Source organism: Mastomys coucha, unplaced genomic scaffold, assembly GCF_008632895.1.
Source record: "Mastomys coucha isolate ucsf_1 unplaced genomic scaffold, UCSF_Mcou_1 pScaffold21, whole genome shotgun sequence".
Classification (NCBI taxonomy): Eukaryota; Metazoa; Chordata; class Mammalia; order Rodentia; family Muridae; genus Mastomys; species Mastomys coucha.
The window spans coordinates 95,653,273-95,659,075 of record NW_022196904.1 but is presented as its reverse complement, the minus strand read 5'-3'; the positions used below and the strand labels follow the sequence as shown (position 1 = coordinate 95,659,075).

Here is a 5,803-nt window from a genome sequence, read left to right as displayed (position 1 = left end):
TTTTTTTAGGATGAACCTATATGTATGCTTTCAGGGAGTAACATATAAACTGGATGGGTTCTATTTGGCAATATAAATGTATATATAATCAATATATACATATATATGTATAGATATATGTGTGCGATAACAATTAGTGAAAAGGCATGAATTTGAAGGAGAGTAGGGAGGGATATATGAGAGAGTTTGAAGGAAAGGTAGGGGAATAAAGAAATGTTATGATCAAATGATAATTTTAAATATAAAAAAGAAATACTCTGACATTAAACAATGAAAATTGTGCTGAAAGCTTAAAAATAAAGTTTTAATACTTTAGAGATAACAAAATAAAAAAGAATAAGAAAAAGGAAATGAAATGGAAACTTCTGGGTTCTTTGGAAGTCAGTTGTGTCAGATGGTGTTTTGCTGGGGCAAGCACAGGAAGGAGTGTTTTTCTGGTCGACACAGGTGAAAGGATGCTTCACTAAGGCAGGCTTGTAAAGGTATGTTTTTGCTGAAGCAGACACAGGTGAATGGATGTTTTGCTAAAACAGGCACAAAAAAGGACACATGAGAGATTCTTTGCTAATGACCTGTATTGGTCCACCTTACACTGTGTAGTTTAGCTCTATTTGTCATGACTTTATAGAGAGAAGCACACCAAAATCTTCTCAGGAGGTTTTGTGAGTTCTGTAGGTTCCCATGGACTCGAGCTGATTGGAAGAGTGATGTCAGGTGATACAGGCTCATGTGGACATTTGCTAAGACAGATGCATGTGCTGAGGCAAGACCCATGGAGGACACATGATGTTTGGAGGGAGTATAAGACTCAATGGACTGTGAGAGGGGCTTGCTGGTAGAACTAGCTGTACAACACTTCTTGGTCTTGAGTCTTTGCTGATCTTCCCCTTGGTAAGAGAAACATAGCCAAGAACTTCTGGCATCCCTGGTGATCCTGGTTTCTTCTGCTAACTTGTGCCGATTTGGCTGAGGCCTAGCTATTCCTGCTAGGCCATGACAACACTGCTGCTATCCCAACACTACTGAACTAGACTACTGGTATACTGGTTTGTGAGTGGATTGAGCTGCACTGCTGACTTGTGAGCTGAATTGCTGATTTCCTGACAATGCAGATAAGATTTGCTCCAAAGAATCATTTCTAAAAAGGTACACTTCTCCCTTATCATAATAACCTTTCCTATTCATTACCTCTGGATGGTGGTGGGCTAGAAGGGAGGTTAAAAAATTTAAAATTTGGTAGGATGTACATGACTGTGAGAGGCCCATAGTACAACCCAACCACAGTCAGGTGGGAAGAGCAGGTAATAAGGGCTTTCTTTCTGCCCTCATTTGAGGGCATTTTGAACACAGTGAACAGAATTAGTGAGTGGGAGGCCAAGAGTGCAGCAAGAGGAGGAATGAACAAGGTAACACACATCAAATAAATCATGAGTCCATATCTGGAGGTGTCTGCACAGGCCAACTTCAGAAATGGAGGGATCTCACAGAACAGGTGTCTTATCTGTCAAGATTTTCAGAAGGGATACTGCATAGTGTAGATGGTATATCCAAGGACACTCAGAGAAGCTGGAATCCATGATGTGGCCACCATAAGTCAGCAGATGCTTGACCTTATGAAGATCATGTAGTTCAATAGATGACAAATGGCCACATACCTGTCATAAGCCATGAAGGCCAGAAGGAGGTCCTCTGCACTACCCAGTGCCAGTTCCAAGAGCATCTGAAGTGTACAACCACCAAAGGAGATGGTGTTGTCTTTGAGCAGAAAGTCCATGACAGCTTTGGGACTGATAACTGAGGTGAGAAGTAGGTCAATGAAAGATAGCTGCCCAAGCAAGAGGTATATAGGAACATGGAGGTAGATATCCATTGTGATGAACAGAATCAGCATTCCATTGCTGATCAGTGCCAACATGTACAGGGCAGTGACTGCACAGAGCAGTTCAGGAGAGCCACTGCTGTCCAGAATCCCCACCAAGATGAAGCCACATCCCAAGGTGGAATTCCAGGGCTCCATTACGTGTGCTCTTTTTAGTTGCCTAGAAACAGTTGACTCAGTTCAGTTTTTCACTATAAACCTAGTTTTGTAAAACTGGAGACCTCTGAGGGTATGCAGTATGACTATCATAAGATCCTATTTCCCCCTACTAAATAGCTATGTTTCTTGGTTTCCAACTTTCTAGTTCTTAATTATATCTTGATAAAAGTTTTGTCTATGCCTAGAACCAGTACATAGTAATATCTAAACATCATGTTATTCCTTTATGAAACACTGATTAGGACATGAAACTTATAAATGTGAGATAAGTTAAATTATCTTTTGTGTTAAGGTTAAAGAAATATTCTGACATTCATGTCCATTAGTATTACATTTGGCTAATGGCTTAAATATTCCAATTAGTTTTTCATAGATTTGTTTAAATATGTATTTCCCAGCTGGTTAAGAGAGTGGTTTCAAAAATTACTTGCACAAATTTCCCACATTTCATGATTTTGTTTGTATGATTTTACATGGGTATTTCTATGTATTCAAGAGTCTCCTCATTTGATAGTGCTCTTGCCTGGACCTTCTGAGTGCTGAGTTTCAATCAAATTGCCCAGCTGTTTCTATACTTTATAACCCAATATGTTTATAGTGAAGTTATTTAAAAGAAGGCAAATTTGTTTACCTTAATTATCTCTGCAGCTCAGCTCCACCTTCTCCATAAGTCTTGAGAAGACTATTGAGTATCAGCAAGTAGACTAAAATGTGAGAAAGCACTGCTTTTAGACTTAAACCTTTATGATAAATACAAACATGTTTGTTTGTTTTACCATAGTCATATTCAATGAGTGTATAGAAAGATAATTGCAACACATGAGTCCTTTCATAGAAGCAAGATTCTGCTTTGCTTTAGAGAAATAGTGAAAATGACTGCACAACAGCTAGTTTTTGTTGTATTTGGGTCCAATAATTCCAGCCCAATATTGCCTTTGGCCTTGATCCTTACTTTACCACTTGCAAGTATGAAGTATATACAGTAGATAGAAGGAGTAGAGTGTATGGATGGAGAAGAAATCCAGCTTTTTTGGAAAGCTGCAGTTGATGTAACACACACACATGTGTGTGTGTGTGTGTGTGTGTGTGTGTGTGTGCGTGTGTATGTATTATATATGTATATAATACATATATAATTTTGACATCTCATTAGCTAACATTGTCTTCACTAGAGGACATTAATACCTTATGTAGTTATGAGAACATCGCATAAGTGTCAATAATGAAGTCCTTTTGGGACATTAATAACTTTCTAATATTTATCATCAGAAGCTATGATGTCTACAGACTCTGGAGACAGGTATCAAGAGTATTAGTAGGAAGAAAGTGTCCAGATCTAGAATCCAGCAAGGACTTTAATCCTTCAAAATTGGCTTAATCTGTTCTAGTATTCAGAAAATCTAAATTGAGAGATTGGAAGGGCAGTGGAGCCCAAAAAAACTAAGGAATTGACATGTCAGTTCTCATTAAAAGGTAGATAAATTCTTTACCTTAGGTCATGAGAAGCCTAGAAACCAGACTACCTGTAGCTTTCTTTGGACTCCTTGAAGACATGATGCTCCAATGCACATGGGAAGGTAAGATGTGGTTAACTTCAGCAGTATGTAATTGATTTGTCTGCTAAGTTGCTAAAATATCAGGAGTCCATTCATGTCAGTTGTCAGGGCTTTTCTAGTCTAGTGTTGAATCTATAGATGTGAACTGCAGTTGAAAAAGAGGAGAGCTAGACAACAGTCTTTGGGTAGCATCTTAAGGATCAAGAAGGTGCTTTCTTGATGAGAATTGGTGGAAGGTGGTATGGATGCAGTCCTTCCATATTAAAGTCAGGTTTTAGACATTGTTACATCTGGTAACTCAGGTTTCTTTTTTCCTACTGCTATCTGTGTGGAATATTGAAGGAAGAAAGTAGACATTTGAAGAGATAATCAGAGTCCTTTATGAAGCACCTTCATGTCTCTGGGACCAAGAGCAAGCCAGGGTTTTGTCAAGAGACTTAGTCATTAGATTCCAAGACTTCCTTTCTTCTTTCTCCTATGCATGGTTTCAGAGGGACTTGTTTACCAGCTGAAATTTCCACCCCTGGAAATGGTGAGATGGGAAATGGTAAATTAATAAATCCTCTTGGGTATGTTCCTGAATTGCTTCCCCTGATCTCTTCTGTCACTTAATGGAGTGGTCCTGTCACTTACAGTGCCAGGTTTGTTTCTCTTATGAACACAGGACCTACTTCCCTTTGCCTCCCAATTGGTCAGTTGAGCAGTGCACAAATACACAACTTTCCTTGATTTCTATGCAGTTCTAAAAGAGTGCTGACAACCCATTTTAAAGTATTTAATTTTACCTACCTTCAGGAATTTGTTGTATGTTTTGTTTCCTGGACTACAGCATAAGTTCACATCGCCAGCATTTATGGAATGTTGTTTCCTTTTTCTGCTCCTCTTTTGCTGGACTCTTCCCAGTTCTATACAGTTGCTCTGTGCAGAATCTGCACAGAGCGGTCTGAGAGCTTCTAGTCATCTACTCTGGTAATTCAGTACAGCTTGTCTGGGGGTTCATGTCTTGGTGCCATCAATTAATGTTACTGAAAAGTAGTTTATATGTCCAGTTTTTACACAGGGAATACAACAGTATTGAAGTTAAATATTTCATTAATATTGAAGTTTCAATGTTCATTAAAATCTTTTAAGTGTTCTTAGACCTAAAAGATAGCTTTCATCTTGTAAAAGCAATCAGATGACAATAGACTATTAATGTCACAATAGGACAAGGAATGGGCATGCTTTAAAATGATTAGAAAATAAAACTATATACCTAAGACACTTTCTACAAAGTTATACTATCACCAATGCAAAGAATTTATAATGTCCTCTGCAATTTTGTTACCTTGCCTTGTTTGGAATCTTCACTCACCCCACTCTGCAGGTCACCTGGACCCCACTTACCTGAGGCATCAGGTACATTTTTCTCTATCTCCCTCTTCTCTCTCTTAGCCCTGCCAGGGTTTCTTGCCCCTGAGTTCTATCCCATTCCTGGCCATACCAAATGGTCAGCAAAAGACTATAGAAAAAATACTATAATAAGTGCAATACAAATCAGGACTAAGAACATAACAGTGAAAAAAGAGACAGGAATCAACAAGCACTTTTCTATAATAACTTTAAATAATGGCCTAGACTCACTAGTCAAAAGACATAGGTTTCTTTAATGAATTAAGAAATAAAATCCACAATTTTGTTGCCTAAAAGAAACTTACCTTACCTTCAAGTATATGCATCATCTTAATGTGAAAAATAGAAAATATATTTAATAAATAGAACCTATAATATTTTGTCCCAAGGCCTTGGAAAGGCCTGAAAAATAAGAACCAAATCCTAAAGTATTAGTCAAGAAGAACTAAAAACAAATTGTGGTAGAAATTAATTAATTACATAGAAACAAACAAAATAAATTTAAAAAATCAATGTAACAAGATGTGGTTCTTTGAAAGGTAAACAAGATTGGCAGTCAAGGTAACTAAAAGAAAAGGAGAGATTATATAAATTTTAAAAATTAGAAATGAAAAGAGAAACATTATGGCAGATACCAGTGAAGTTCAGAAAATAGCAAGAATATACTTTTATTGCTGGGAGTCAGCCCCAGCACTTTTTTTGTCTTTCTGGTTTTCTCTTGAGGTAAACTGAGGGAGAAGAGTGTTGGGCAGGGGTAAGACTTCATCTTGCTAGATATTTTTTTTTTTTTATTTTGGATATTTTCTTTATTTACATG

General features: G+C 37.5%; 1 long non-coding RNA gene and 1 pseudogene across 1 annotated transcript in view; both read right to left on the bottom strand.

The window, feature by feature from the left end:
• The window catches only part of LOC116101336, an 8,395-nt pseudogene extending 6,378 nt beyond the window's left edge, over window positions 1–2,017 (bottom strand).
• A 666-nt stretch (window positions 2,018–2,683) lies between these two features.
• The window catches only part of LOC116102748, a 6,818-nt gene continuing 3,698 nt past the window's right edge, over window positions 2,684–5,803 (bottom strand). The window contains exons 2-4 of the long non-coding RNA XR_004123267.1: window positions 4,384–4,619; window positions 3,529–4,117; window positions 2,684–2,742 (exon numbers count right to left, since the gene is read on the bottom strand). This is a non-coding gene — a long non-coding RNA (uncharacterized LOC116102748). The remainder of the gene's footprint in view (window positions 2,743–3,528; window positions 4,118–4,383; window positions 4,620–5,803) is intronic.